Raw genomic sequence first — 21258 nt, forward strand, 5'->3', positions numbered from 1 at the left:
CATCAACCTGAGGATGCAATTTGGATTAAAAATAGGCCCAGGTGGAAAACTCCGATCTGCTTGTGTAGTTTTCCAAATTTGGGCACTTTGCTCTGTGAGGAGTAGCACGGAATTCCCGAATTCTGCCATCCTGTGCAAACCAGAGTTTTTTACCCGTTTATGCACACAAGTTTTGTTTTTGGTGCTTGTGAGTGAGCACCAGAATATTCTCAGGCCGCTAGCGAATGCATGCGAGATTTTGCATCTGCTCGTGCACCTTCCGACAATGACAGCACCACAACTGCACCAATGCCACTCACAAATGCACCTCCCAAAACAAATTCTCTAATTGAGAAGCAACTAAATCTACTCAAAAATAGGTTTTCAAGTAGATTTTCTTATCCAGCAGACCACTCAAGTTGTTTTTCAGTGTGAGAAGCCTTTTTTTTTAAAAAAAAATTCCAACGGGAAGGAAGCACCCCAGACACTCCAACTTCCTCTTCCTGTCCATCTCCTGGTCACTTTTAACTTGGATTTCAAGGTGGAAATATCACTCTCTTTGTCTCCTGGATATATACCTTTACATTTAAGGACTTTGTTTTGTGATATCTCACAAGTAAGCTAAAAAAGTATCATACAGGAAGGTGCTTTTTAATAGGACATGCTCCGGTATTTCTTTGTACTTTTATTTGTTCGGGCTGGTGGCATGGGGATTAAGTAGAGGCCTAGGTAATTTGTTTGCATTTCATTCATTTTTCATCTTTTGAAAGAGGAAAATTGTTGCACAGCTCAGTACCTTTTCCTCATGATTGTTACGTTTGCTGCATCCATTTATTTTACTATGAGACCTAGACTTCTCGGGCGGCATTAGATTAAAATAAAAATGTTGGCTATTGTTTGCATTTCATTTTTTTTTTGCAGAAAGTGCATATGAGGAGTAATATTTGATGTCATAGTAGGATGTGTATAAAATTATATTGCTCAGTTTATTTTCGTGCTTTGCATTGCTGAATTAATGGTGGTGTTTTCTTCTCTGTTACCACCATGCCTCAGTTTTCTGGAAAATGTGTGTGTGTGTGTGTGTGTTTGTCATTGGCTACCATTTGTCTTTGTTCTCCCTCATGTGGCCAGAGGCCATTTTGTGTAGTCTATGTCCATAGGCCTGAATGTTTTCTTTGTTCTCCATGCCTCCTTCTTGCTCACTGTTGTTGTTTGACTATGTGGCTGGCGGCCATATTGTGCATCCGGCCAGTGTGCTTTTGCCATAAGCTTGCACGTGTTCTCTGTTCTCCATGATTCCTACTTGCTCGCTGTTGTGGTTTGCCTATGTGGCCAGGAGCAATTTTGTACATTCACACAGTATGCCTTTGCAAAAAGTATGCATGAATGGAAGTGATATCAGTTGACCAATATGATTGAGGATCATTGTAGTATATGTATATTATTATGAATGTGATTTTCATGAACAATGTTTATCTTACATGCATTTTTTGCATTTTTTTGTGCCTCTCTGCCTCACAATTAGTTTGTTCTCATCCTCCGAAACAAAGGTTGGCAATTATTAATAATTTGTTTCATTTTAACTTTTATTTTTATTTTATTTAAATGTAAATTTTTTATTTAAATTTGATTTTTTTTATTTTAATTATTTCTTTTCATTTTAAATTTTTACATTTTTTTATATTAGATTTTATAATTTTTTTAATTTAAATTTGTATGTTTTATTTTTTTAATTTTTAAAATGTATTTATTTATTTATTTGCATTCTGCCTCAATCTGTCCATTCATCCATCCACCAAGCGGCGCAGCTGTGCAACAGCATTAATTTTTTTAGATATAATTCCATTTCTTCCTGGACACTCTACTTGCATCTTTAATTTTTATTCCATTTCCCACTGGACCACATTGCCTGCCATAGGCATTACCATTTATTGTTTTTAAGAATATTGCATTTCTGATGCACTTCTCTGACTGCCAAAGGTGTCTCCTTTAAAGTAGATGGACATAAAGCAAAGAGATATATCTGTACTATGTGTTATGTTCTCCTGATTGGAAATTAAGTTATATGTTGTAGTGGCATGGTTTGACTTTAAATTGGTTGATTTATTACTACCCAGTTAACCAACCACACTAATAATGCCTTTGTCTGTAATAATTCAAACTGCAACAATACCACATTTTACTAAATGTTTTTCTTGCCTGTTTGCTTTTAGGTGCACAAGAGAAGAACATACATAACCAGCAGTACAGAAGGCCTGTACAATGACCTCCATCCTCCAACCTCTTCCACTTGTGCAGCTTAGTGCCACTGACAACTGAGAGCTATAAGCTGGCCCCAAAAGAAAAATGCTCCCAAGAAAGTGGTCATTGAGAAGAAGCAGCTTTCCATCACTGGTGTGCCAACCACAACCTTTTTCCAGAGACATGTGCCTGCTGCAACGGCCTCCAGGGAAGAACCTGGGAGCAGCACTCCCACATCAACAGCACCACCCCAATCTAAGCCCAAGATCATGTCTGTCAGTGAGGCAGCCACTGAAATTGTGGCGATGTGGCCAAGTAGTGACGTTGTATTGGATTTGTCCCTTTTTCAAAAGAGTACCCAATCATTTCAGGAAACAGAGCAAAGTGGACAGCAGCCAGAGCCAGCAATAGTACATTTTTCTGAAGCTGGAGCAGAACAGGGGCTCAATCTTCCTGCCGATCAAGGCCCTCCTCTTTTAGAATCATTGGCTCCCAGATCTCCAGCAAGGAAAAGGAAGGGTACTATTCCACCATCTTCTCCAACACCACTTCTGATGATGATGAGAGGGACATGGAGGGGACCCCTGCAGAGTCTGTGAGATGCAAGGAGAGGCAAGGGAAAAGAAACCTCCTTAAAGCCTTAGAATTATGAAAGAAGATGATGACAATGATGAGACAGTCATTGTGGACACTAGCACAGAGGAGTCCGACACATTTATGCAACCTGCTCTAAGCGATGTTGCACAGGTAGCACCACAAGCTCCCATATTTGTAAAGCCATAGCTGAGGCCTGCACCAACCCCTACCTCAGTAGAAGCATGCACTGCAGAGAGTCAATTAATGACACAGCAACTTACCACCAGTTCTTCAGGCTTTGGTAGTGGCCCACTAAGAAAGCACTCCTCCCAGTTTGGAGTTTTTTAATGTTTAGCAAACAGGAGGAGAACACTGCAATATGCTCCATTTGCCATGCAAGTGTTTGTTGAGGTAAACCTGGTTCACATTATGGTAATGGAGGCCAAACGACCCACATGAAAAATATCATTCAATCCGGCGGGAGGAGTACAATGAAAAATTGCTGAATGTGGTTTGTGGTGGTGAAGGTGAGGAGAGCCAGGAAACATCAGCTGCAACTCCAGTCACAGTGGGAGGTGACAAGGAAGAAGAGGGTGACATCCTCACACAAAGGAGCCCTGTCCCCAGCAATGCACCGGAATCACCCACCTCAGTAACCTCAAAATGGCTCAATAAGACTCAGAGTCAGATGGAGACACCATGGCATACAGTGACTGCTCCACAATACATATTGAGTCTACTTCCACCTACTTCATGAACTCCATTTGCATCAGTGTCCCCAGAAGAGAAGAAAATCCAGGCTACTATTATGGGCATGTTTAGGTAGGAGGTCCCTCAGACCGCTTCCACCGAACCACACATTTTTACACTTGGAAGCTGACATAAATGATAGCACCTGACCTCCTTCTTTTTTCTTTTGTGGAAGGAGTGTAACTCTTATAATTTGTGGCAACCATCTACCTGAAATGGAACGTTCTAAGTCAGACCTATTTTGCTAAAGTTGCTGTCTCAGAGCTGCATCAAAATGTGCTGTGATTGGTTGGACAAGCTTTTCTGCAAAGTGTTGTCCACACTATCCACCTGATGACTGACATGTAGACCAGTTGTCAGGTGACCGAATATATGTGCAGCACTGCACACTGGATCTCTTTTGTGGAGCTAAAGCAATAGCTATCTACTGGTCTTGACCATGAAGAATGTTTCAAGAGCATTCAGTGGAATGCAGCTGTAGCCATGTTCCCAACAGGGAAATCACATACAGCTGCAAAATTCTTGGACAAATTTAACAGCAAGGTGTTGGAATGGCTGTGACCCATAGGTCTCCGAATTGGATTTGTTGCCATGGACAAATGCAGTAACATAGTCAAGGCCATGGCAGATGGTGGGTGTTTCAGGGTCCTGTGTTTGGTTAACTGCATCAACCTGATTGTGCAAGACTTTCTCAAAAAAGAAGACACAGGAAACAACATTTTGACCACCTGCAGAAAAATCTACACACATTTCAGCAATTCTTTTAAAGCCCGGAAGCATTTGCAGATTATTTTGTGAAATAGTCAAGTACTAGTAAAAGTCCTGATGCAAAATGTTACAACACTCTGGAACTTGACCTGTTGTACGTTGCGGCATCTGTTTGAGCAGTACAGACAGATCAATAACTATGTCATTCAAAGGGGAGGGGATGCAATTGGGAATGATGTGACCATGGGTATGGGCAAATGGGGCCTAGCCAAATGCCTGCCACAGATGCTACTACCCTTTGAGGTTTTTACACAGGAAGTTAGCAGAGGATGGTATGATGGGCCAAGCTATCTTATGGTTGCATCTGCCTTAGGACCAGCTAAAGAATGTGTCTGAAAGGTTTGCACTCTGAAGTGTGAATGAAAGCACAGAAGCATATGCCTTGGTTGAGAGCTTAATCTTTCACTTGGCTTGTAATCCAAGGTTGCAAAATGACATCATCTCATCCAAGGAGTACATCAGTGCCACATTATGTGATCTATGGTACAAATAAATTCTGCCAACTTCCATTCCTTTTTTTGAAGGGGATGTTTCAAAATACAAGAGGTGGATTGATGAGCAAGCCGGAGACCTGGAAGAAGAACAGCTGGAACTTGGAATCCCACTGCGCAGTTCTGAGATGCTGCCTTCAACTTCCAGAGAGGGCAGTCTTGTCTCTCAGCAGCCAACACCAGCAACACGAACACAGCAACAAAAGCAGCAGAAGAGTCAGATCCAACTTCTGCAATGGCTTGGTTCAAGTGACAGGTCTTAAGTTTCGTGCACAGGTGAAGACAAAATAGGTTGAGCAAGTGGCAGCACCAATGATCATTCAGAGGATGTTCCAGGAGTATCTGAATGACCCAAAAGAGGTGTATGCAGATCAAAACCCATTGGTTTATTGGTATGGGAAGATTCACCAATGGCCAGAGCTCAGCAGACTGGTAATAAAGTATACCGCTTGTCCTGTAGCCAGGGTATTTGCTAAGCATGTGTTTAGTGCAGCTGGCACAGTTGTTATGGCGAGAAGGACCAGTCTCTCACCTCAAAACATGGAGAGATTGCCCATGATCAAAATGAACCAACATTTCATACCACCTGATTACACTGTTCCTGAAACACCACTGGAGAAGGAGGAAGAGTAGGATTGGGCAAAATCAAGTGTGTTAGCTGACCAGCTTGTGGGTGAGCCACCTAATTGGAGGACAAACTTTTCTTCCTGAACTGAGTATGCCTGTGCCACAATAGTACTTTTTAATTATTTCTCGCTGAACCTCTTTCTTTGCAAAAAAGGTTATAGTGCCACATTATGTTTGTATTTATGTTGCCCTACCATTTTTAGTCATATATGTGGACAGATTGGAGTTGGACCAGTGTGAAGTGAAGAAGCCTCTACATTCCCTTCAGGACATTGGAGACAATGCCTGCCTCCACACATGTTATTGCCTATCCTTTTTTGCATCACCTAGCAGGGCTTCCCCAGAAGATCATTGATTAAAAGACTGCCAGGTGCCAATGCCAAATTCCAATGTGTTGCTAGTATCAAACAGGAGATGCAATTTTGTATCATCTACCACTGTGCTTGGATTGGAAGAGGTAACTATTAACCATTACTCCAATAAGTGATGACATTTTATTGAGTGATTGTGAGTGATGACTAATGATGTATGTGGTGTCAGACAGTGAAGGATGGTGTTCAACTAATTTGTAAACTTGATTTTGATGGTTTGTGATGTTTGGGGGCTGATGGGTGATCACTCTTCTTGAGGGTGTTTGGCCTTTCAAAGTTAGTGAAATTTATCTGCAGGGTTGTAGGAGGCTGGACTGGTTTGTAGTGAGTACCAAGGGGTACTTGCACCTTGCACCAAGCCCAGTTATCCCTTATTAGTGTATAGGGTGTCTAGCAGCTTAGGCTGATAGATAATGGTAGCTTAGCAGAGCAGCTTAGGCTGAACTAGGAGACGTGTGAAGCTACTACAGTACCACTTAGTGTCATATGCACAATATCATAAGAAAACACAATACACAGTTATACTAAAAATAAAGGTACTTTATTTTTATGACAATATGCCAAAGTATCTTAGAGTGTACCCTCAGTGAGAGGATAGGAAATATACACAAGATATATATACACAATAGCAAAAATATGCAGTATAGTCTTAGAAAACAGTGCAAACAATGTATAGTTACAATAGGATGCAATGGGGAAACATAGGGATAGGGGCAACACAAACCATATACTCTAGAAGTGGAATGCGAACCACGAATGGACCCCAAACCTATGTGACCTTGTAGAGGGTCGCTGGGACTATTGGAAAATAGTGAGAGTTAGAAAAATAACCCTCCCCAAGACCCTGAAAAGTGAGTGCAAAGTGCACTAAAGTTCCCCTAAGGACAAAAGAGTCGTGTTAGAGGAATAATGCAGGAAAGACACAAACCAGCAATGCAACAACTGTGGATTTCCAATCTAGGGTACCTGTGGAACAAGGGGACCAAGTCCAAAAGTCACAAGCAAGTCGTAGATGGGCAGATGCCCAGGAAATGCCAGCTGCGGGTGCAAAGAAGCTTCGACTGGACAGAAGAAGCAGAGGTTTCTGCAGGAACAAAAAGGGCTAGAGACTTCCCCTTTGGTGGACGGATCCCTCTCGCCTTGGAAAGTCGTGCAGAAGTGTTTTCCCGCCGGAAGGACGCCAATAAGCCTTGCTACACGCAAATCGTGCGTTTGGCGTTTTTGGACGCTGCTGGGGCCCAGGAAGAACCAGGAGGTCGCAAATTGGACCTGCAGAGAGAGGGGACGTCGAGCAAGACAAAGATCCCTCACTGAAGCAGGTAGCAACCGGGGAAGTGCCAGAAACAGGCACTACGAGGATGCGTGAAACGGTGCTCGCCGAAGTTGCACAAAGGAGTCCCACGTCGCCGGAGACCAACTTAGAAAGTCGTGCAATGCAGGTTAGAGTGCCGTGGACCCAGGCTTGGCTGTGCACGAAGGATTTCCGCCGGAAGTGCACAGGGGCCGGAGTAGCTGCAAAGTCGCGGTTCCCAGCAATGCAGCCCAGCGAGGTGAGGCAAGGACTTACCTCCACCAAACTTGGGCTGAAGAGTCACTGGACTGTGAGGGTCACTTGGACAGCGTCTGGTGCAGAGAGGAAGCAGGCTACCCCCACAGCATGCACAAGCAGGAAAACAGTCGAGAAGGCGGCAGGATCAGCGTTACAGAGTTGCAGTAGTCGTCTTTGCTACTATGTTGCAGGTTTGCAGGCTTCCAGCGCGGTCAGCGGTCGTTTCCTTATCAGAAGGTGAAGAGGGAGATGCAGAGGAACTCGGCTGAGCTCATGCATTCGTTATCTAAAGTTTCCCCAGAGACAGAGACCCTAAATAGCCAGAAAAGAGGGTTTGGCTACCTAGGAGAGAGGAAAGGCTACTAACACCTGAAGGAGCCTATCAGCAGGAGTCTCTGATGTCACCTGGTGGCACTGGCCACTCAGAGCAGTCCAGTGTGCCAGCAGCACCTCTGTTTCCAAGATGGCAGAGGTCTGGAGCACACTGGAGGAGCTCTGGACACCTCCCAGGGGAGGTGCAGGTCAGGGGAGTGGTCACTCCCCTTTCCTTTGTCCAGTTTCGCGCCAGAGCAGGGGCTAAGGGGTCCCTGAACCGGTGTAGACTGGCTTATGCAGAATTGGGCACATCTGTGCCCAACAAAGCATTTCCAGAGGCTGGGGGAGGCTACTCCTCCCCTGCCTTCACACCATTTTCCAAAGGGAGAGGGTGTCACACCCTCTCTCAGAGGAAGTTCTTTGTTCTGCCATCCTGGGCCAGGCCTGGCTGGACCCCAGGAGGGCAGCTGCCTGTCTGAGGGGTTGGCAGCAGCAGCAGCTGCAGTGAAACCCCAGGAAGGGCAGTCTGGCAGTACCAGGGTCTGTGCTACAGACCACTGGGATCATGGAATTGTACCAACAATGCCAGGATGGCATAGAGGGGGCAATTCCATGATCATAGACATGTTACATGGCCATATTCGGAGTTACCATGGTGAAGCTACATATAGGTAGTGACCTATATGTAGTGCACGCGTGTAATGGTGTCCCCGCACTCACAAAGTTCAGTGAATTGGCTCTGAACAATGTGGGGGCACCTTGGCTAGTGCCAGGGTGCCCTCACACTAAGTAACTTTGCACCTAACCTTTACCAGGTAAAGGTTAGACATATAGGTGACTTATAAGTTACTTAAGTGCAGTGTAAAATGGCTGTGAAATAACGTGTACGTTATTTCACTCAGGCTGCAGTGGCAGGCCTGTGTAAGAATTGTCAGAGCTCCCAATGGGTGGCAAAAGAAATGCTGCAGCCCATAGGGATCTCCTGGAACCCCAATACCCTGGGTACCTCAGTACCATATACGAGGGAATTATAAGGGTGTTCCAGTAAGCCAATGTAAATTGGTAAAAATGGTCACTAGCCTGTCAGTGACAATTTGGAAAGAAATGAGAGAGCATAACCACTGAGGTTCTGATTAGCAGAGCCTCAGTGAGACAGTTAGTCACTACACAGGTAACACATTCAGGCACACTTATGAGCACTGGGGCCCTGGGTTACCAGGGTCCCAGTGACACATACAACTAAAACAACATATATACAGTGAAAAATGGGGATAACATGCCAGGCAAGATGGTACTTTCCTACAAGGGTCCACTCCTTTTTTTGGTTCTTCAGAGACCAGACCAGTGACTTTAGTTAACAAACACAAATCTACGCAAAATACTCCAATTCTGTTTCTCTATTTATTCTTCAACAGCAGTGCACTACACAGGTCTATTACACTCAAGTTGGGAGTGGGATGGAGTTAGTCGGAATCAGGAGAAGGAAGATGGAAGGACTTAGGTCAGGACTACCTTAACAGCTAGGAGAAGAAAAGTATCGACTTCAAAGTGAAACCATGATGACGATGAAGACTCTTAGGCCTAGTACACACTCAGCTCTGTGGACTGGAAAGAGATTTGTTGATTTGGAGAATGGTGCTGATTGTGTGTTTGCTGCATGGCTGGCTCAAACATGAAACTCCTCTTTATGTTCTTGCTATGAATCATGTTGGTACACTCCTGACTCAACATGAAGCTTGCCTTGCTTCCTTCTATCCTTCTCCTTTACTCCGTAACACAGTTTTTGTTTTTCATTATGCAGGCCTTCTCATCTCCTGGATGAACGAAACTTGGTGAGAGCTCACCACTCCAGCTCACCTACCAGATAGGCTCAGCCAAGCACCCAAGAGTTACAGACATTCTGAGAAGAATGCAGATGCACAACCAAATTTGGCAATATGGTATCATTTGTCTTTTAACAATCATATTTTTTTTAGAACTGAGAGGGCTAGCTTCACTTTACCATAATTTGTATTTTTCAAACATAGAAGACAGAACATTTAAAGAGTCTCCCTGAGGCTGAAGGACTGTTTGCAATTCATTTAACTGTCATACCCATTCCTTCATTTCCTTCCTTAACATATTGACGATGGTGTGGTTCTCAGAGCCAGATGAATATTGTTGTTGCTGGTTTTTGTGTAGTATTTGTCTTGGTCACACCTTTCCCCAAATCCCCTTTCCCATCCCTTCATCTCTCACCTAGCCATCTTCCCCCGGGGTGTTTGATTTTTATTGAGGTGTGACTTAATTTTCCACTGTAAATTGATCTCACATTTGCTGGGGTGGATGCAGTGAAAGTGACACCAACTCACTCCATGATCTTCTATTACCTGAGCAATAGTCCAAACCGGCCCCATTTATCCACCCTTGCATCATTCGTCACCATCATCATTCAAGCCTTATGTTGTGTGTTGCAAAAATGTTGTTGTTTGTTGTGTAAACCTGCCAACACCACTCCGACTCTGAGACCACTTCTCTTGACTCAAGGATTTCATTTTCTAAGTTTAGTTTTCAGTGAATACTAGCTCCCTATTGCTTAGAAAAAGTTGATATTGCTAGTTTTTATTTTATTAGGTCATCTTTTTGTGTGTCATCAATCACACTGTCATCATGGTAGTCTGGTCTCATTATTTCTATAGTTATGATATAATATAACCTACTAACTCTCTGTTGCCTTTCAATCTAGTTGACAGTGATGTATAACCCTTTGACTAATCCTACAGTTCACATAGGTGGAAGTGGCACCTTGCTTGTGATGTCTTCCCTGTTAGCACACTAGCCTGCTACAACTATTACCACCACCTTAAGATGGCACCTTAGGAAAGAAGTAAGAAGTAAGCAGTAAGAAGACTGCGGTAGCAGCCCTTGCTTCATTTATTCAGCTAATAGAACTATGGATTGAAGTGAACGTGTTTAGTTAGTAATTAACTTCTACTGAACATGTTGTTTGTGTGTATCTAGGTTTTTGTAGGCATCGTAGCCAATCACAATCACCCCCTAGTGGTCAATATAGCTACAGAGGGCAGTAGAGCAAGGTTATAACTAACTGACATACACATTTTAAGCAGATTTAAAAAAAAAAAAGCTACACTAAAAGACAACAGTGCAATCTAAAACACCAAAATAAAGATTTGAGGTGCAAATAAAATGAATTAACATATTCCCCTTTATATGTACAGTTCTAAAACCCACTATTTCCACCCAAAACAGGCCCACCCCTCTACCCAAACAACTTGCCCCATCTCCAACCAACGTCCAACAAAACTAAGCCCAAAGTCAAATGGCAGTCCAAAAAAAATGTCCAAAGAGAAACAACCCATCCCAACTTTCTTCCCGAATCTCTCCACCCACATCAAGTGTCTCTCCCACCAAAAAAAAAAAAAAAAAAAGGGTTTTAAAGGGGGCACTCTCAATGCCGGTCCGGAGATCTGTGCTAACAAGTGTTTAAAAATGAGAGTGGCACAGTAGCAGTACATTGTTGGTCCCCTAGGGCTATTGGAAATTGATGTGGCTGATTACGAGTCACATGGCCATTATTTTTACCCACACATGCCTCACTGTAGTTGACAAATTTAAAAAGGGTGAAATTTGACCTGGCATGAATCTGTTATTAAAGCCATAAAATATTAAACACTTGTACATAAATGTGTTGCATGCCAAAAAATAAATTTTCAAATTTTTTGGTGGGTGGGACAGAACTTAGGAAAGAATACATGACAGACGTACTAGGAGGTGACATATTGCACTCTGGGAGGGAAGGGAAAAACACCTTGTTTGCAATGCATTGACAACTGCTGCAGCACTAACTAAAGCAGATGCACAGACAACATTATTGTACTGCCAAATTACCTATCCAGTATCCACACTTCAACCATCCTTTCACCCATCCATCCAGTTACCCACACATCAATCATTACCATCAACTAATCCTTTAACCCACCTGAGCATCTTTTTACCCATCCACCCTTCACCCACAGAGGCTTCCTTTCACCCATATAGTCTTTCATCCATCCTTTCATCCACCCTTTCTTCTCCTATCACCCACATACACATCCTTTCAACCACCCACTGATCTTTTCACTCATATACCATTTCACCCATCCTTTCTCTTATTTGTCCATCCTTTCTTACCTTTTCCATCAACCCATCATTTGTAGCATCCGTTCATTATGAGCTTGTCTGCTGAATTGCAGCTTGAAGAGGCCATTACGAACTCAACCACTGCTGTAGCTGCTAAAGTAGGGGGTTCACAAGCAATGCCATTTTACTAATAATTGTCACTAAGCAAGCAATATGACTTACCATCGTCCTCCTCTGCTGCCACCTCTGACCGCTGCCACATCTGGAGCACTGGTGCTGCTGATGGCCCCTTCACTGGTGGTCAGTGCAGCTGGAAAAAAACATTATGCTACATAGATACGCCTCCCCTTGTTATTTTTCAAGAACTAATACAACACAGTACAACCACAATAGATCATTACAGTTCTATCTTCTTCTATCATTCACTCCAGGAATGTTAGAAAAGCCAGGTAATCAAGTCAACCACAAACGTTTTCTAATAGTGGGTCAGAGTTATGTCACTGAAGCACAATGAAAGGATGAAATATTTGGTAAATCCAGGAGGACTTATTGTGAATTGGTGAGGTCTTGGTTGGCAAATCAATGGGACCATCCTCATACTACTTTCCAGTCATGCTACACTATCATCGAAAGTACTGGTATGGTACACTACTGTATAAATGAATAATACATACACACAAAATGGGGGGCCCACCATGACAGTGGCCACTCGCTTGTTTTATTGTTGGAAGGGTACCCTTCCTAAAAATTGTCCTCTTAGTCTGACAGTACCAGTCCACAAGATATATAAGGGAAAGCTAAGCTTAGTAACAAAGCAGAAGAAAGCTACCTACTATTACAGACGGGATGGAGTCAGGCACAGAAACATGAAAAATAGAAAAATACAGGTATAACAATGTAACAGCTTTGATAGAATCAAAAGAAGTGCAAAAAAAGGTAGAGAGGCAGAGTAAAATAAAATACAAAATATTCTAAATGAGGAGAGGTAAAAGTTAAGAAAATAATGTAACAGAAGACTCACTGGGGCCAGCAGATCTGCCAGCTGCCACACTTGTGGCGGCACTGGCACCCTTGTCTTCTGGACCCACCTGGGATCTTGCTATCTTTTTCCCCTTGGGTGCTGAGTTAAGAAATAAAGAAGACAAAAAAAGATTAGTGGTACACTCCAACAGAATACTTGACAGGCAAAGGCAAACACAGTAACAATGTACTTTTCTAAATCAGATCACCTATATTACTACTATTGACTCGAGTTGACTTCTTAATTTCCTACACCTAAGCCCTACTCCAAATTTTCTATACCTAAACTACATTTGCAACTATGTACCACTACTAATGCATTCAAACTGCAACAAATGATCTTTGCTTCTCAACCATCTTTGATGGGCCAACTCAGTCTCCTTTTTTTCAATGCATAGATGCATACCACACATCACTGGGGGATTGCAATTGGGACTTCATAAGCTACATAAAGAAAGGCACAGAGAAGAGAATGCTGACTCACTGATATTACTTACCACTACTACTACTACTACTACTACTACTAACAACACTATCTTATTCTTAGTGACAGGAGGAGTCTCAGTCCGCATGGCTTCTTAGAATATCAGCCAGAATGCGTGCAGACAAGTACAATTAGGAAGCACTGACTGAGCACCTGGCTAGCTCACACTTGATTATATGAGATTAATTGTAAAACCTCTGAGAGTCAGCACCGCTAGTAGAAAAAAAATAGAATTCTGTAACACCCACAACAAATAAGTAACTATATACTCACTGAGCTCCGACACCTCAAAGCCCAGCAGGTCGAGGTGGTCCTGCTTGCGCTCCCGTATGTCCGCCCAATGGTGCGTCAACTGCTACTGGGTGCGCTGGACCACAGTGTGCTGACGCACACACCGTAGCATCCTCCGCCACAGCAGTTGATGCTCCCGAGTGGCATAACCGCTCCCAGGCCTGCCACCTGCTGCTAGCATGGAGGGGAGGTGGTGAGGCACAAAAAACTCAAGTGCTGCCACCTCTGTCTCAGTAGAAATGGGTCGAGCTGCACCCCTTGGTGGGACCCGATGTTTGCAATGTGTGCAGTTAGCAGCCACACCTGTGCCACCACTCCCTTTGCCACCCTGCTCCGCCATGGCGCTGGGTGGAAACAAAGGGGAAGAAACAGAAAAAAGCTTGGAAGAAAGAAAAAATAAATAAGTAAATGGTAAAGCGAAAAAATAAAGTATTAAAAAAAGTCACAAACACACATAAAAATGGCAAAAATGTAAAGTACACAAAGACACACACTGATAAAATAAAGGAAAATGAGGGGTGGATAATTTAGAAAAGGGTTGTATTGAAAAGATAGATTAAGGGTGGATTAAAGTTAGACCCATCATCATATACAGAGAGAAACAGAGAAAACAAAGTGGCCATAAGCATGTGCACCGCGTGGTGCCCTTCACACAATATTTTCAGCACAAGAACGAGCATCATGCTCCTGAATGTGAATAATGTATAGCAAATGGGCGCGTTGAGCTATTTTGCCCACTGGTGGAATTCCGCAGAGCTTGTGAAGTTGTTTAACCATTTTGCTGAATTCCACAAACCCCAATTCAAAACTTGTTCTGTGAAATTATTTCAGCTCATACCAAAATATTACATGTTCTTTAACCTGAATGAGTGGCCACAGCAAGAACATAAACCTATAACGTCCAATAGGGGCATATGAGTTAACCTTAGTACTTCAGTCATGAAGGCACAAATCTTACCTATAAGTAAACAATTTCATATGTCTTATTATTTTATCATGTACTGTATATGTGTTGTTTTTGCAAGTTTCAAGACTCACTAATTTCTCCATTACGCCATGCTGTGCAATTATGCGCGCCACCACTTGTGGCAAAGTTATATCTTAGAAACAACACACACAACTAGAACATGAGTGGCTGTTATTGGATCAACTTGAGATTCTCTTGAAATATTTTAAAGTTAAATGAATTCTTGCCTCAAAATGTATCAGAAGGTCGTACTTCACACTAAACTATAATGCTAACTGTTGGATTTGCAGTGTTTGTAATTATTTGTAATGTTGTGTAATTTCCCAAAATTTCACATACTTACACAAAAGCAATGTACACAAATTTCATACCTACTTTAGTCATGCTTCCAAATTCAAATAACACATTTGTCATTGAATGTTCAGCAATATCAACAGTCTAGATGCCTGCTTTTATTTATTTTCATATACAGTCCTGTGTTCATATCATCTATATTTAAGAATACTCAGCTTTGCTGTAATTGAGAGTTAAATGCTGGATTAAAGAAGGTCACATATTCTGTTTTGTGCCAATATGACAATTTGATATCTCTGTAGATGGGCAGCTTTTATAACATCTGCCATTTTAATGAGATGCACAAACTTTGCTCAAGACATGATAGAGATGACCACTGTGACTAAAGAAATAAAAGCATGGAAAATATATGGCATCTTCTGTTTAGAAAAATAGTACAGTACATGCTACTTTCTAGTAGATGAACCTCAGGAACATTTGCATTTTGTCTTTTGCAGTCATGTAGTATTTTCAGATCGTGCTATGATACGTTAAGCACTGCTGTTGTCACTTTCATCCCTCTGATCCCTGTTTGAAAAATAATCTTGCCCTTTCCAATGATTTAAGCATGCACATTTGCACCCTAACTGTTTAGTATCTTTTAAGATATTTTTTTCTCCAAATATTAAAATTTTCTTCTTATGGATGTATTAATATTGTCTTAACCTCTAGGACAATAATTTGGACCAAAGAAAAAAATCTAGATTAAAAAATATTTTAACATTTGTACTTTGAAAAGATCTTTTCAATATTTACTAACTAACATCCAAATACCTGGTATATATCAAAAGCAGCAGTAGCAGGACCTCCATTTTCCTTACACAAAGTACAGCAAAAATTCAGGAGTGCACACTCCTCTCATAAACAGAACCATAGATTAAGTATAGAGTTGGCATCGGCAAACTGTTGAATACAATTTCACATTGTTTCTCCAGCACAGCAACTCATTCAGCTTCCTTACTGCCTGCCAATCTGCCATCATTTGATGTAACTTACTTTGCCATGTTCACTAATGCATACTGCATCATTTTCTGATATGCTGTATGCTCCCACAATTTTACAATCCTCTGTATGTAGCTACATTCACACTTTAGAAGGCCTTATATATAATCCATACATTCATTCTTCACTTCATTTTACACATTGAGTGCAATTCTGACTGCACCAATGTAAATTACTCTGTTATCCTGATATAAAGGATTAGGGACAGGAGTGAAAGCCCCAATGATACACAAAACATAATTCAGGTCAAGCACAGAAAATACACACACACACGAGCACACACACCAGACACACACACAGACTCTTTCCTATAAAAGATTGTGCATTTTCTCGTCAAACTCCATGTGAGCTTTGATACTGGAGTAGGTTATGAAGTGGATCAAAGCAAATATAACTGCATTTTTAGTGTATTTATACACTCGCTTGAGAGTACCTAAATACACTATGGGGACCAGTACTCATAGAGTGGTATTCCTCATGGATATGGTGTTTGTCTGGTTTTGTCAGGGTTTACCAACACTATGAGCACCAACCTGGTTCTCAAAGTTTAGGTTAAACATACCTATGCACACACATACATGTGCAACACGCACACACACAAACACACATTTTTGAAGCCCACTGGTTTGAGGTCTAAAATCATTGCAACATCCTCATACATCAAAGAACATTTCTGTATGCTTTCTGATTTTACAACTAGGACAGTATAGCTTTCAGATGAGTATGAACCCTTGTTTGAGTTCATTTGCTGCTATATATCTGTTTCATGTATTTGTTTCGGCTTGCAAGTTGTCCTCATACCCATGTTCTTTTCTGGAATTCAAATATTAATTATAAGAAGTTATGTTGGAGAACTCATTTCAGTAGCTTCTGCTAAACAGTTAGGGGGTCATTCTGACCCCGGCGGTCTTGGGTCGGCGGGAGCACCGCCGACAGGCCGGCGGTGCCCCGCAGGGCATTCTGACCGCGGCGGTTCGGCCGCGGTCAGAAGAGGCAAACCGGCGGTCTCCCGCCGGTTTACCGCTGCCCTTAGAATCCCCCATGGCGGCGCAGCTTGCTGCGCCGCCATGGGGGATTCTGACACCCCCTACCGCCATCCTGTTCCTGGCGGTTCGCCCGCCAGGAACAGGATGGCGGTAGGGGGTGCCGCGGGGCCCCTGGGGGCCCCTGCCGTGCCCATGCCACTGGCATGGGCACGGCAGGGGCCCCGTAAGAGGGCCCCACAAAGTATTTCAGTGTCTGCCTAGCAGACACTGAAATATGCGACGGGTGCAACTGCACCCGTCGCACCTTCCCACTCCGCCGGCTCAATTCTGAGCCGGCATCCTAGTGGGAAGGTTGATTTGCCCTGGGCTGGCGGGCGGCCTTTTGGCAGCCGCCCGCCAGCCCAGGGCAAATCTCAGAATCACCGCCGCGGTCTTTCGACCGCGGTGCGGTGTTCTGACGGCGGAACCTTGGCGGACGGCCTCCGCCGTCCGCCAAGGTTAGAATCAGCCCCTTAGTCTTTTGACCTTGTCTGGGTCATTAAAAAGATACATTAAAGATCAAATTACTCCTTTGCTTTATTTCACATCTTTTCTTTAACACTAATCCCGAAGATGTTGCTCTAAAATCATTCTGTTCCACAGGTACATTATTATTGCTGCTGACTCATAATATCAAGCATTGTTAGACCTGTCAGCCTTAGGGTGGCCTTCCCCAAACCTTTGCCTTTCTTCTCGATTTTTGCTGATCTCATTGTTGCTGCCTTAGGACTCTGTGCACTTTGCCACTGCTAGCCAGTGGTAGAACACATGTGCTAACTCCTTAAAACATGGTAATATTGTCCGACACCCAATTAGTACCTTTCATTTCATTTAGTTATATGTCCCAAGTAAAGTGGTACTACCTGTACCTAGGGCCTGTAAATTGAATGCTACTAGTAGGCCTGCAGCACTAGGTGTGCCACCAATTTAAGTAGCCCTGGAAACCTGTCAAAGGCCTGCCATTGGAGCCTGTGTTGTTGTGAGGTTATATTTGCATTTACACAGGCACATTATTTAGCTCTGGTCCTGAAGACTGTACCCTCTCACCTAGGTACATTCCGCTTCTATTATTTTTAGTATTTCAGCAAAACTTCATTTTAGTGGAGATGTTTTTTATTCTTTTAACAGTTGTCCTTCCATGCAGAATCTGTTATTCATTTCTTTGCACAACATTTCCATCCTGTGTTCAATCCAGGACTGTACACTTTATTTACCAGCATTGCCGGTCCAAAGGGAACATTGTCTACCCAACACAGAAAAATGTGTTGTCATGTCAGGGCAGTTCTTAGATAAACATTAATGTTATTATAAAACATTACACTGCCCACAACTTCTCAAAGGGGACATTCCCTCCAGCTTGCCATCTCATTCTGTTTGTCGCTGCAGTTCGGCTGAAACCTTTTAGTCCCCTTCATCTATGGGCAGACTCTCAGCAGACTAACAGACCTCTTCTTATCCTCTACACAGGTATAATGGCTCAGCTTCCTTCCTAGGACCAGAAAGCTGGATTAGGGCTACCACTGCTACTTGCTCTCATGTAGAAATTTATTAGTGTAGGTAGGAATGTTAGGCACACTATTATGACAATGTGGTGGGGCTCTTCTTGTGTTTTACTCTCTTGGTCACTGCTGTAATAACGATGTGCTTCATACTCCTCATAATTACAATTTATGACTTCCTATATAGAACACAGCTGCTTCAATAAATCCTAATGAACCAAGACCATGCTTCTGTCTTGTTGTTGTATTTATGAGCCTCATATAACTGAGAGAAAGGGGTTATATCTGTTCCACCATGACTTTCCTGAGGTGTGTCATGCAATAGGCTACCAAAATCATTTCTACCTCTGGTACTTGTGAGGTTCTGCAAGCTAGCCGGAAAGGGTTAGGCCGACAGCTGTCACATGGTGTGGGATCAGACTCAGTACCCCACACTTGGTGGTGCTTCTGCACAAAATCCAGCAGCATGTTACTACAACAGGAGTCTACAACAGTATGTGCAGTTTTAAACAGCCATGTCTACTTGAAAAAATAAACCTTTTGCCATTCCCAAACCTGCTTTTGAAATACATATAGTACCCCAAGGGTAGTCTGTGGGCAGTTTAGAGGTCAGGGCATAGTTCATTTCAAAAGGAGGACATGTACTTTTAAGTTTTACTAGTCCTGGTAGTGAAAAACTCTTAAATTCATTTTCAACTACTGCAAGGCCTACTTCTCCCATAGGATAACATTTGAGCTAGTAAATTACATTTAATAAGCTGTAATTTCCACATTGGAGCAGGTAACCAGATCATGTTTTGTGTTTTTAGAATTGTAATGAAAAATCCTCCTTCACGGCGAAGTCAGATTTTAAATTACAATTTTGAATATGCTTCTTTAAAAAAATGGAATTTTCCTACCTTAACTATTTAATGCATGTAGCTTGACCCTGGCTCACATGACTGAATGTAGATGACAGTTGGTCTTTGTGTACTCCTCCTAGATAGCCACACACAATAGAGAGCTTAGGTGTGCCTGGATGGGCATTCACTTGCAGGATGGGAGGACAGAGTTGGACACAGACATACTTACACTTGAATAGGATGTGTCCTTCCGTCACACAAAGGGCTGCATACTCTTTGTAGTTAGTCTGAAGCCAAAGCAGGAAAGACAGGATTCCTGTGAACTTCAAAAAGAAACCTCAAAAACCTACTCCCACTTGCTGGACAGCTGCCCTGCTGTGCTGACCTGCTACCCTCAGGACTGTGTGAAAAGGAATGGACCTCCATCTCTTGAAACCAAGAATCCAAAGGTTAGTTGGCCTGCCTCCTGACTAGAGCCTCAGGGGAAGAAGGTGCCAACAACCCTGAACCGAGCACCTGGACTCTGCCATTTGTGAGATTGACCCTGTCAAGTACTGCCACACCAGTCCTGGATCCTTGGAAGGGAGCCTGAAGGTGCTCTGCCAGATCATCTGTGGACCCAGCAGAACTGACACATCTCCTCTGCTGTGCAGCACAAGCCAGAATAGAACTGACACATCACCTCTGCTGTGAGGGTTCTCATGACACAAAGGAATCCACATCGACTTTGCAGCCTGCTTCGGTATTGCTGTCTATGCTAAGCTTTCCCGATGTAGGCCCTTTGATCACAAATCTCCCATCAACATTAGCCTGAATGATGATGCAGGTTCTTACATCTCAGAGCCACAGCTCCTCAGAACTGAAACACCATGCCGACTGTGCACTGCATCCCTGACATCAGACTTTGAACCAAAAGCCCTCATTAACGGGATCCTCAATGATGATGCAGGACCAGAACAGACAGGAACAGACACACCTCCTCGGATGGACAACACATCCCCAGTGTGGGACCTCACAATGCACGACAACCAGGATCTAAGGTACTTTGCTCAACATGCCTAACTGGGTCCCTGTACCAGGCCCACACTCCATTACGGTCAGCCTGAACTTCTGACTTTGTCAGAGTCTAGCACAACCAGATAACCACAGTTTTTGCTCTTGTATTTTTGTCACTTTGGTCTTGTTTTAGTCAATAAAATGTACTTTATTTTTCTCAATAGGCACGCGATCCTTTTGTGGTGTGCTTTCAGAGTGTTACTGTTTGAAGTGTTGCAGAAATACTTCCCACATTCTCTAAGTTAAGCTTGACTGCTCTGTGCCAAGCTAACTGAGGATTGAGCACAAAATGTAGGGTTTGCTTGTGACTTCACCCTGACAAGGATTGTGGTTCCTGCTTGAGAAGGGTTTCACTCCCCCCAACAAGAAACCCAATTTCATATAAGCATTCTAGGAATAATTTACAAGAAATTTCTACCAACGTTATCTGGTGTAATTCCCTGGGCATTCAATGGCACTTTTTACATTATGGGCAAAATAATAGGCTTTCTTTACATATTGAGCACACTTCTATTTTATCAATAAAAAATCACTCCAAAAATACCACAACTTTATTAAACTACAAAGATATAAAAGTTGATCCATGCCCAGTAACACAAAGTTAAACTACACACACACTAACTCTGCAACTCCATAAAAATCACTAGATAATCCATCAACTGCTGAATGTAATCTATTCCTCTCCTTTTCTGAGAAAGTTCTATCTATTAGGAGAAATAAAAGGTTCAACTCAAACACCAATGGACAATCCAGCAGAAAAGGAAGAACATTTATGTTAGAAATGGGGTCTTTGGTTGACAGTCAGGTTACCCCCTGCCCAAGCAAGGACCCTCACTCTAGTCAGGGTAAAGGAGAATCACCCTCAGTTAACCACGCTCACTCCCTTGGTAGCTTGGCACAAGCAGGCAGGCTTAGCTTCAGAAGCAATGTGTAAAGTATTTCTCTAGCTGCGT

This window comes from Pleurodeles waltl, chromosome 8, assembly GCF_031143425.1.
Source record: "Pleurodeles waltl isolate 20211129_DDA chromosome 8, aPleWal1.hap1.20221129, whole genome shotgun sequence".
Taxonomy (NCBI): Eukaryota; Metazoa; Chordata; class Amphibia; order Caudata; family Salamandridae; genus Pleurodeles; species Pleurodeles waltl.